Genomic DNA, 13,341 nt, shown 5'->3' with positions numbered 1-13,341 from the left:
AATGTCCATATGGGATGGCTGGTGCCCACCATAACCCTCCTGACAGTGAAGCTTGACCGTCTACGACTCTCCTCTAAGTTCTGCCAGCCACTGATCGATGCCCTTCAAGGAGGAATACAGCAGCGCTTTGGACCCATGCTTGCTGACCCTGAACTAGTAACAATTAAAGGTTATGTTCTGTTTTATTCTTAAAATAGAAAAATGATTTTTATTCTTTCTCATGACTGTCAGTTTGGGCACCAAACGGGGTTGATACAGGAAAAGATAATGGCTTGCATTAAAATTCTTCCATCTGTTTACCACATGTTTAAAGGCAAATGTCTACCATCTGTAACATCCATCCATTTTCTTTTACCTGCTTTTCCTTTCCAGGTCACGGGGCAGCTGGTGCCTATCTCCAGCAGTCACTGTGTGAGAGGTGGGGTACATCCTGGACAGGTTTCCAGTCCCTTCTGTAACACGCTTCAACTTATTTTACATGACCTCACCAAATTATCTAGCTCGTCCATCTTATGTTCTATTTAATCTAGCATTGATGCAAATGATATGCACTTATTAGCAGGAGCAGCCTGGCTAATGTGAAAAACTTTTATTGGTGTAATATCAACTAGTAAGGCCCATTTAGTAGGGATACAGTCCATTTCTTTTGATTAGCCTGTTTGTGCTAGTGTGTATGTCTATAGCCAGAAAAAGCAAGTGTGATCCCAACCTTTCTGAAAGTTTAAACCTGGAGATAAATGGACTATAGGTATTTTCAGTTATCCGTGTTATTGCATTACTTGGAGGAAAAAGCAGAATACTTTCAAGGAAACAACACAAAGTCAGCTGTCTTTTTAGATCAAGACTGTTTGTTGTGAATTAGAATATGTTGTGACATATTCTAAAAAAACCTCTGAAATCTCAATGGGATATACCAAAATTCAACACCCACAAACCAATCATTTTACTCAATGAAAGAAGGCCATTGTCAAAAATCTACCAGACAAGGCTGAGAATGTGTTTAGTTCTCCTCTGTCCTATCCTCTAAGTCTAAAGAAAGCCCTAATAGTAGGGGATATTAATGTCAGTCACACCCCTGCTTAATACAAAAATCTGTATAACCTAAGGGTTCCCATATGGAAACGTTTTTTTGTCCATACATCCATTTTCTGCCTCTTATCCGTGGTTGGGTCAGGAGGGCAACAGGTCCAGGAGGGAAACCCAGGCATCCTTCTCCCCAGCAACACTCTCCAGCTTCTCCTGGGGGATCCCAGGTTGTTCCCAGACCAGAGATGATATAAAATCCTTTGTTGGTTGTGAACCAAAGCTACTTCAACTTTTAACAGTAAAGCACAATTGACTAAAAACATTGACTGTAGTTTTATCTAAAATGTAAAAAGTTTACTTAAACTTGATTACCATAAATACTTTTTGGGCCTCAGCAGATAAAATGTAATTGCTTTCACATATGCTCACATAAATATAAAATAAGGTACTGAGTTTTAAAATGTCAATTTTCCTTACCTGCTTTTTTGTGCAGGGTTGTGGGAAGCTGGTACCAACCGCCAGCAGTCTTTGGATGACAGGTTGCTAGAGAGAGACAATCTAGACAGACTAACCATTTATACCCTCACACACCTAGTGACAATTTAACCTAACATGCATGTTTTTAGTCTCTTGGAGTTTCTGGAGAAAGCCCCTGCATGTATGGAGAGAACAATAAACACCACACAGAAAGACTCCAGCTGAGTTTTGAACCCACAACCTTTTTGCTTAGAGGTGACAGCAAAAAGATTGTTTATAATAAGAATATTATAATAAGAATAGAATACTCAAATGCCCAGTAACTGTACAAACACTGTAAGGGCAGTAAGTGTGGTTCTGTAAAATCATTGGTCAAATCAGACCAAATGGAGGCTTTATTGTGCTTTTGTTAGGTTGATTAGGGGTGTTTTTTTGCCTTGTCTTATATAAAATCTACATGAATTTAATGTGTTTCATATGTGGGAAAACATGTGATCCCAAGAACATATTGAAAATGTTCCAAAATAACAAGAACCGTGAGAAAAATGTGATTTTTCACATTTGACGTTCATGTGATTTTTTTTCCAAATTCACCCAGGAAACATTTGCGTTATACATGCTAATTTACCATATTTTTACATGTAAAAATGCAAATGTGATTCACATATATAGTTTATGTGTTTTTGGTTCCAGATATTTACTTTCACCAAAGAGATTTTTTTTTTTGGTGGTGCTGGTTGGTTTTGATTGTTTCTTCATATGTCTCTTAAAAAGATCACTTAAAAATGTAATAAACAGGTTTTGATGAAATTTTCAGGAAATGTTTGGGTTGTCACAAAAAAACAAGGGATTAAATTTCAGTGGTGATCAGGATCAGGATCCAGATCATACAAGAGTTCAATGGACCCTACTGTTTGCACTCTCCGAGTTTGCATGGTAATTTAACCCTTTCACCAGTCTTTGGATCAAATTGACTTGAAGTTACAAGGGCTTCTCTACCTCTTTTCATCTCTCTCTTTTTTGAAGGATTCAGGAGGGTTAACGTGTTTTTACAAGTAAAGATTTTTCAAACGTGAAATGAATGTGTTTTTCTGTAAGGGTTTGCTTTAAAACTGAGATTGATTACCACAATGCCATATGTCTTATGAACACAACTGATTGCCTGATGACGCTGATAGTTTTTGTTGTTGTTGTTGTTTGTAGAAAATAAACATGGCCAAGAATAAAAACAACAAAGTCAAATCATTCAAAAAATTCCTAAAAATGTTTTTTTTTATCTCTTCTATGTGGTCAATATCAATGATTTTCTTTTGTTTGTTTTGTTGCTAGTTAACGAATATTATTGTATTTATGACAACCATGTGTGTCATAGCTAAGACTTCATTTGGCCTATTTTAGTCATTTCACATCAGTTAATGAGAATGGGATTAATGTGTACTTACTATAAAGCAACATTTCAAACAATTGCTTTATCATTGGTATTCCCTACATATTTTCTGTCCTACATTATAAATACAACAGACATCTTTCATGTCATAATACTAAAAGAGCAAGATAGGTTTTGTTTAGCTTTTTGTAATCTAGCTTTCAACGCTATCATGTTTCTCTTTTGAAATCAGTTAAAAGAGCGACTGAATAGGGAAGCGGCATGTTATTCAAGTCTAGATATGATGGCAACACCCATCCAACTTCTATTGTAATTGCTTTGCAAATAAAGAGTCTCGGGAGAGACATTTGGTTTTGGCAGTGCTATGTAATTACTTTAACAAATTAGAGTTTGTAATTTACTTATAAATTTAGAAAAGGGCACTTTTCAGACAAAACACCTTATGATGATGTTACAAAGGACTTATGGAAACAAAGTCAGCTCACAACATATTGTACAATGGCATGGCAGCTTTTATGTGGTTAATTTTTCCATTTCTAATTATAATAACAGTACACTAGACGGTCTGATCAAACCTACAGCAGTTTTCCTCTGGGGCAAGGTGCTGACCAATGTTCCCTTTGGAGAGGAAACAGGACAGCAAAGAAATGAGATCCTCTCCAGAAATAAAAGGCTGAAGTTAAGTGATTCATCCTCAAGTACAACTGAAGAGGCTTGAAAGCAGCATTCAAGAGCCACTGAGTCACACTGTGTGAAGGGATAACCTTAGATCAGATGACAGGGGCTGGAGTTGTAGCGCACTCTCGCTCTCCAGCGAGGTGACGCTGAACAAGGCTTCCAAAGGCTCCCTTGTCTGTCCAATTCACTTGTACACCATGGCTTCTCCTTTTCCCAGTCAGCCTCCTGACACAGGTGGACAGTTCTTTGGATCATCTCTCATTCTCCCTGCCGACTAAACAGTTACATTTCCAAGACAAGGTTAAAAACAGAAAAACTAAAATGAACACATTTTAGTTTTTTTTTTAAATACAATACATTTAATCCATTGTTTTTTGTAACAACTCCAACATTTCCAGAAGATTAGTTTTTACCTGATCTTTGCTAACAGACAGACAAACAAACCGATGAACACAACCGAAAACAGAACTTCCTTGACGAAGGAAGCAAAGGGGTTACCTGTGACCTTGACCTTTTACCCCATGAACTTTGAAATCATCAGGCATCATCTTTGACCCATGAGGTGTCCAGTTGTGCAGTCTGACATTCCTGCATTACACTGTTACACAGTTAGAGCACTAGGTCAGCTGTTGTGTTGACCTTTGACCCCCATGACCTTGAAATCAAGTATGATCACCCTTGACTTAAGAGGCATCCAATAGCAGTTTGATTTTCCTCCGTTACATGGTTGAATAGTTAGAGTTCCAGGTCATCTGTGTCCTTGACCTATGACCCCATCACCTTGAAATCAACAGTGATCACCCTTGACCTATGAGGTGTCCAGCTGTGCAGTTTCAAATCAAATCAAATTTATATAGCACATTTAAAAACAACTGTAGTTGGCCCAAGTGCTGCTCACATAAACATTCAATACAAACATTATACAAAATACAATATCATTTCAATTCAATTCAATTCAATTTATTACACCAAGAGTTGAAGCCTGTCTAATATGAAGGGGTGGCTGATTCCACAGTTTAGGAGCTACAACTGAAAATGCCCGATCACCTCTGTGGACCAGCCTGGACCTTTAACATTTAGATTAACATTCCTGTTATACAGCTGCTAAGCACCAAATTGCAATTTTTACATGAAATTATTAAAATAATATTATTATATTTTCCTCTGAAAATTAATTGGTCCACATGATCATAGTAAAGCCATCAACTATACTAAGAATACTAATGTCATGCTCCTGCCTTCTCCCATTGTTGGGAACTGCAGCTGTCAGGACCCAGTTTATGGGAGCTGCCATGCACAGTAGGAATCTAAGGCTTTAAGGCCAACCTATTCCCTCACACACCATTATGTTGTTACATGACCTTTGTTTTAAAAATGAAACAACAATAGTATTAGAAAAAATGAACAATTAAACACACAACAACAAGGTGAAAACTTCATGAATTAACGAGAGTCAACACCTGAAAAGTTCATCTGAGGTGTATTTTTCTTATATCATGACAAAGTCCTGTTTGTTTTAAAAACTTGTACTGGGACCAGTTGTTGAGGATGCTGATCCACTTTTGGGTTTAACTACTGGATTCACCTTGAATGTCTAGACTTTAGTTATTGTCCATAAATGAAGCACATTTTCAGAGCTGCTGTTTTACCGTGTTACAACCCTCTCAATGGACTCTGGTCATGGCACTGGGGTGTAACACATCAAACAAATGAGCCTCATACAGTTGATGTCCACAGACAAGGTATCATTTATTCTACAACTGGAAAAGTCTAACACGGCGAAAACATAAGATCTCACATCACAGTGGAGCTTCAAGCTTCAGGGTCTCCAAGGCCAAAATAACAAACAAAACACCCTTCTAAATATGAAAACAAAATCTCTCTGGCTAAAGGCAAACGCAAAAGTACAAGGGCTAAACTCCCTGCCTGACCACAAAACAGGAGAAAAAAGGTTGGAAGAAAAATGGCAGAGAATCCCTATCAGGTTCCACTGTGAGAAGAGAAAAACACAAACTTTAATCCAGTAGTAATCCAGTAGCAAGTTGCCAGAACCACTGTACAGTTCCTTCCAAAATACGCCACATGGACAAGGTTACACCAGATCAAGGCCCCAGAGGAAAAAGAAAGGGGCCCCGGCACATCTGAGGTGAAGCTCTTTATGGAGCAGCTGACGAGCTGTAACACCCCACACCTGTGGCAGCCAGGTAAACCTGAAACACAGAGGAAAAGGTAAGAAAACATGTCTCTCATGGAGAGAGCTCCCCTTACTGCAGGTCAGGGACTGTAACAACCGACATTACGGCAGTTCTCCTTAACAGTAGGTGCTGGTAATAAGAAAACAGTACTGCTAAACAGCAGGAATGGCAGCTACAAGAAGAGTTGGGAAGAGAGGGAATCCAGTTTTCATTCACAAATAAGTATTGTTACTATTACTATTTACTACTAATCAACTGCCATGTGTGCCTACACATCACCACTGACTTTTACATTTTAAAGTACTACATAACTGTGTGGGGTAGTGGATATTATTCCTCTTGATCAATTTGTACCTTTGCCAAAATATACCCCCACCTTGTACTTAGAGGTTGCCATTTTGTATGAAGTAGTCGTACCTTAATGGTTCAAAACAGTTACTTAACAGTTATTATTTATTTTATTCACATATCACTATAAGCACTAGCACCCAGTGAACCTTCACAGCATCACTCTGTCCTTTATTTCAAATCCCTTATATTGGGGCACAGGTAATCACTTAGTTGGGGTGTGTAAAATATGGACGGCCAGGCTCAGTTTCTCAACAGTGCAAGTGTACTGAAGCAGATGCCGCTTGTGTGAAATACAGAGAAAGTACAACCTAGCCTGCTTGTGTTTTTAGGCAAACATAATAAATTGGGATGTTGTTTAAGGAGCCTTATTTATGATTTGAATGGAACTTGTGTCTTAAGCTACGGCTACAACCCCAAAAGCCCAGGCCTAACCACGTCAGAGGTGATAATAACATGAATAAATTGGTCTACATACTAGAGTAGATTAAATCTGCTACATCAAGGTGCCTGGCAAGCTGGGCGCAAAGCTGGCTGGGGTGAGCGTAAAGATGAGTACCGTATTTTCCGGTCTATAAGGCGCACCCAAAAGCCTTAAATTTTCTCAAAAATCAGCGGTGCGCCTTATGTGTGCACTGAATTCCAAAATCTGTCCCTGACACAGGGACGTACGATAATGTGTACAGTACCAGTACGTACGCTGGCTGCGATAAACCAATCAGAGAACACTACGTAATGCATACAGTACATATGCTCTATTAGGGGCAATTATTATTGTGGCAAATTCAAACTAATGAAAGTATGGGTATGTGGTGATCAAAGCTGCAAAAGTACAACCTTGCACGGGTACAAATTAAAAGAAAAGACAAGAAGAACCTCCATGTTAGGCTTTCTGAACAGCTTTCCTGATATTTTTGGACTATTTGCTTGACAGTTTTTGATCTGGCTGTCAGTAAAGGGTGACATTTCATTAAAGATAAAGGTTTTCATGATGAAAGCTTTATAAGAGAACAAATCAAAATGACCAGTCTTCCTTTAAAAAATAAAATGTTGGGATCATTTGCAAATGTGGTGGTTTGGCGCAGTTAACTGAAAACACTGATTGTATCATGTTACAAGACTAGTTTCAGCTGAAACATGTTTCATCATGTCCAGATAATCACAAAATAAAATAAAATGTTGTGCTTGTTGTTGCCTCACCTTTGTGCCTACTCCACATGGTCAAAGACGTGTGACTCAGGGATAAAAATACTAGATCAAAAATGGAAAACAAGCCAACTGTGCTGACAGAATCACTTAATTGATGTGTTTTAAATTCAAGAACTGTGATTCCTCATCAATTGTCAGGTTCTTTCAGCTAAGAAAGAACCCAGTGACACTGAAAAATATTGTTTTTGTATTCAGAGGAATGACATGCATGTTTGTTTTTGTGAAAACAATGTTAATTCTCTATTCTCTATGCATATCTTTCCTTCTTTGTTTTGGTCGTTTATCTTTTTCCTCCTTCAGACCAAATGTTTTGAGTAAGAAGAATTGGCTGAGTGAAATATTCAGCTTTCTGTATGTTTATCTGAAAAGTAGGAGACCATTTCAGGACACCAGTTTAAACGTCAGGAAGCACACTTGTGGACGGCGAGGGATGGAGAAGAACAAGCCTCAAGAAAGAACAGAATCATACCGTTTCAGCTGGTATTACTGTTGACCTGTTTGTGATAATAACTCTGACAGTAGCTGTAGAGCATGGCAGTAATTATAGATTTAGGCGTGCAACCAGTCTGTCTTCCATCAGCAGAACTTAATCTGCAACGGCGACAAGAGGCGGATGATTTGTTTGCATAAACAAACACAAACTGGTCACGCAATGATGCCCGAGTGTGTGAACAAGCACAGATCCTCTCTGTGTCTCCGACTGTCCTAAACTTCTATCTCGCTACCTGTCTCCTCCTTAACCTCCCCAGCTCCAGTGCTTCTGAGGGGGGCCTTCTCAATTTCCCTCCTGCCCAGAAAAATCAATATTGGGAGGCGGCCTGAAAGACCTTTCACAGGAGTATTACAGAACAAGCCTGCACTCCGATAAGCCTCCTGTTACGTCCTCCTGGGACGGGGCTGGCCAGGCCCATGCTCTCCACCCTGAAGGGGGAGGAGGAGGCATTCTGCTCTGGCCGCAGGGAAGAGTGCCATAAAGGGCAAGATGTGGATCACAAGTCTATTAGTGTGGACTATTAGTAACCTTAGAGCTCCTGAACTGTGACTAGGGTCCTGTACTGATTCCCACACACCCACTCGCACTAAGTGGGAGGGAACATGTACAATAAAGACAGTTTATGGCGATACAGAGTGTGCAACCAGTCTGCCTTCCATCAGCAGAACTCAGTCTGCAACGGCGACAAGAGGCGGATGATTTGTTTGCATAAACAAACGCAAACTGGACACAAGCACAGATCCTCTCCATGTCTCCAACTGTCTCACCCCCCCAGCCAAACCTTCTATCTCATTACCTATCTCCTCCTCAACCTCCCTAGCTGAGTGGGAGGGAACATGGACAATAAAACAGTTTATAACGATAAAGAGTTGTCATACATTCAAGACAGTGGACAATGAGATTAATGTTGAGGGGGTTGTTGTTAATGTATACACCCGGACAACAGAATGAGGAGTAGCGCAGTCCCAGCTTAAGGCTTCATTACTGCTGCCTTACCCCCTCACACACACACCCACCCACCCACACACACACACACACACACACACACACACACACACACACACACACACACACACACACACACACTCCTGTTTGTTGATCAACATACCTGGACTGAATCGAAGAAATTCCCGCCCACACACCAGCCTCAAAACTGTGATTCATGATGCAAATGTGGGAAAAATCTGCATGGCAGATCAGCCAATTCCTCTGCTTGACACATGCTGACACATGTAGCTTAGGCTGTTGAGAGAAATGTTACAAAATGCAGTCACTCGGGTCACAACAACTGCTCCGTCATTCTGTCTTCTGCCAGACGCTCAAAAATATTTGCCCTTTGAACTGGAGCCACAATCACCTGAGGCTCTCCGGATGAAAAACCTTTAAAAAACTTTCAGGAAGATTTGAGTGTGAGCTTTTAAATTGTAGCCTCAGAATAAACTAAAACGTAGCATTTGAGCACATTGTCTTCATCAATTCTGACTTAATGTTTAGCTGTACTTTGAAATAATTGCTTCAGTTCGTAGTTTCTGGGAAGTGTTGATGTGAGGTATGTTGATTCAAGCTTGAAAGGTCCAAACACACCAATGCCAAACAATTATATCGTGAACTCAGGGATGATAGGTGATCTGCTCTCAGTATCACAATGAAAGATGTATTTCTCAAAGTTGGCAAGAATGTGAAAACGAATTAACTCTCAACAGCAGAAAAAAAACACAAATTCTTTTGCTCCAAGTGAATTTTTTCCTTTAAACATTCATGTTTTATCTCCTGCTTAGTGTTCAGCATGACTGAATTGTAATATTGTTGGAAAGGTGCTTTTTTTCTCATTTGTCTTGACTTTGAAATGTAAAAAGCTCTTTATGTACAATTTCAGATACATCAGTAACTGGCTGTAACAGTGACAAACAAGCTGTTTTATGTCCCTGATAGAATTTGAGCAATAAAAATGTTCTAATGAATCATTCTGCACCTGGAGGTGTGCACTGCAGTTTCTATTCTACAAAATCCTTACTCAACTAAGAAAATAGCTTGGTTAAAATAACAGAACAGTTAACTGGTGAGCTTGAGAAATTCACATCAACATTAATAATGCCAGGTACAGCTTTGGTGACGCAAGGCAACCAAATACCATCTGAAGAAAACAAGCTTTGTTTCTCGAAAAAACAAGATGATTCTGGGGCAAAACGATTGGTTCTTGTGCTACACCCAGTTTTATATGTTGATATGTTAAGAGAGAATCTTTAACAATCAGGTGTTGATCAGAGATGGATGTTCTTTAATGGGATATTTTCAGTCGCCACCATGACTGTAGTCTTTTTGTTTTGCTGTGATTTTGAAATGATTTCTACTTAACACAAGAGACATAGCACAAATAAATAAATAGATACAACTCATTATCTGAAGAGAAAAAAAGGCATCATTATCTCACAATAATGAGAGAACTAACTCCTAATCTCCAGAAAACAGTTGTCAATATCTCTTAGCTGCGAGATAATACATTATCTCAAGAAGTAGATATCTTGTGAAAGCAAGTTAAATAAGTTATTAACCTGAAAAAGTGTGTCCTTACATCTCAGTGAAACAAATGACTTGTCTTAAGTCACTACGTGGAGAAAACAACATTACTAAGATTTTTTCTTCAGAGGCGTAATGTGTAGTTAAAAAAAACATATATGGCAAATTGTGCACTCTTGTGCACTCTTCCCTCGCTTCTGCTTCCAGATAAAAAAATATAAATACAGAAAACTACATCATTTTTAAATTTGTTTGACACTAACTAGTTCTCTGATGTGTTAGTTTCTTCTATAAACAGAAAAAAAGATGGATATTAGTTTTGACCAAACAAATCCACCTTTTGGTTATTTTTTTTGTTGTTGTTGTCTTTTTGTTTGTTTGGTTTTGCTTTTTGTTGTTGTATTTTGGGAGGCAAAATCCGGGTCCGTAAGTAAAACCTTCAAGTTAATTCAACGCTACAATTCAGATTCAATTTTGCTACCAGTTTATGAATCGTAGTAACTTGTTTTGATGGATTATTTTCCCACAGATTTAACAACTGAAAAGAAAAACAACAAAAGAGCCACATGTTTTAAATATGAAACACTGCTTATTGCACGTGAAATTTCCAGCGGCACATTAATACTCGAGTTTGTCCAGAGTTGTGTGACGTTGTCTCTTAGTAGAGCTCAAAGTTTTGGCTGCGAAGGCTTTCAGGCTGTTGCTACCACTTGCACGAATTGTTGTTTCTGGACCAGATCTCCGGTTAAATCTCTTTTCCGAAGTGACTCCACTTGAACTGCTGTTTGTCTAACAGAGTCGTTTGCTCTCAATTATTTTTTCAGAGCTGTTATCTGAGCCAGAACTGATGGAGAAACATTGGATGATATTAGTCTTCGCCCAAGACAAAGCACAACTGAAAACATATTTTTCACAAATAAAAAACAAGCCCCTTTTTGAACATGCTTCCAAGCTGCATTCATAAGTGCATAAGGGACTGATCCATCAAGTGCACTCACACCAAACTCACACATACTATTGTCCAAGTTCAGCTGGCGTGCAGTCACAAAAACAAAAAAAGGTCTGGGTACTAAACGCTCCATTTTGGTTTCGGTGGTTTGTGCAGCTGGAAGTTGTCTGAGGGAAAGGATGGGAAAGTGGAAGCTCCTGGCCGTGAGGTAGAAACCAGCAAGGTTATGAAAACTGGCGTCAGGAGAGAGTCCTCGAGGCCGTGTTTTTGAAAGTGGGAGAACAACTTTCACTGGGACCATCGTTTTTTTCGGTTCCTGAACAGAAGTGGTCACACATGAAGCCATGGAGTCCCAAATCCTCAGGGTTTTGACTAATCAGCTGCCCCAACAGCTCTCAAAGAGAGATGCCTCTTTGATAAGATACTAATTATTGATGACTGCTTGGCAAAACATTACATCAGTGATGGCTGGACTATCCCTTTAAACTTGTATTGCACAATCTCAGAATATGCAGCTCAAAAGGCTCTTGGAATGTTAGCTGTTTTATCTTGGAAGAAATTTGGCTGAACATTCATGTTGTTTTTTTATAGTCTTTGTTGTTTTTGTGTTGCATGAATTCCAAACACCTGACACACCTGTACCATTTTCAGCCTTTTTTTTCTCTCCATATTTTTTTTTTTTTTTTTGGTTTTTGCTTCCTTGTTTGCATTCCTGACAGTGTTCACAATCAAAATCTCTATCAACTACCTCAGATGGCAGCGATTAGGGAAGTGTGATTCATTGTTGAATGTTTCGATGAAAATAAGGATTTAAAATCTCCAATCTTTTTTGTACAGTGGTTTGCTTGTATTGAGTTGCTTGACCTCAGTTACCAAGCAGGAAAGGTGTGACAGAGACATAGCATGCAGATTTAACAGAGTTTGTATGACAGAAACTGTTCTTAGGGGACAAAAGTAGTTGCGTTTAGTTTTAATGTTTTTTTTAACATTTTCCTAATATGATTATCCAACACACACAGATCTTTCAATTCATCTACTTTTTAAATTTCCTCCTGATTAATATTAATGGTAAAATCATTACAGGAAATATGTCTGATTGTATAACACATTAAAGCAGTTTAAGACGGAGACAAAATAACTACTTCCATTTGTATTTTCAGTAATTCTGCAGCCTTTTGTGAAATTTTAGTAGTTACATATATCAATGGTTCCTGACCCCGGTCCTCAAAGAACACTATCCTGCACGTTTTCATTGTTTCCCTGCTTTTCAGCAGGTCTTCAATGTCTACAGAATCCTATGAATCAGTCACTCATTAATTTTAGATGTGTTAAAGCAGGGAAACAACAAAAACATGCAGGATAGTGTTCCTCGAGGACCATGATTGGGAACCACTGACATATATGATAGCTAGGGTTGGTAACTATCAATGGTGCAGAGGGAGAAAGTACATTTTTGTCTAGATAGTTGTAGGATTCACTTTCTACTAAGAGTGTAATCATAAGGAAAATGCACCAACTGAAGATTAATGCATGTGCATGTTACAGTTCTTCTAATTTGATCTTTTAGCTAGCCTTTTGCTACTTTCAGCTAGCATTTTGTTACATTTTGCTAGCGTTCTGCTTCTTTTATCTTTTTAGCTAATGTTCTGTTTCTTTTAGCTTTTAGCTAGTATTCTGCACCTTTAAAGCATTAAAGTTCATTTCAGGTTTTTCTGCAAATATCAGCAAAGTTATTCAGCGCTCAACATTTACATATTGTTTGAAGAAAATGCAATTTCTCTTGTTTGTGTTTGGAATTTTCTGTGATTTTGAAAGAAAAAAAAGTTGTTTTAAAGACAAAAAGCAGCTTAAACAACACACTTCTCGGTAGCTTCAGTTAACCAAAGCATATTTCTGGGTTCGACATCTCTAACTGCAAAAACAAACAAACAAAAAAAGAAACTATGACTCTTCTCTGATTTGACAAAATCCACTATTTCACCAGTTTTATTTATTATTTATAAACAGAATTGCACTGACTCCTAAAAAAAGGATTTAAGTGTGTTTCTTATCAACTTAATGA

This window comes from Kryptolebias marmoratus, linkage group LG11, assembly GCF_001649575.2.
Source record: "Kryptolebias marmoratus isolate JLee-2015 linkage group LG11, ASM164957v2, whole genome shotgun sequence".
Taxonomy (NCBI): Eukaryota; Metazoa; Chordata; class Actinopteri; order Cyprinodontiformes; family Rivulidae; genus Kryptolebias; species Kryptolebias marmoratus.
This window is presented reverse-complemented; position numbering follows the sequence as displayed.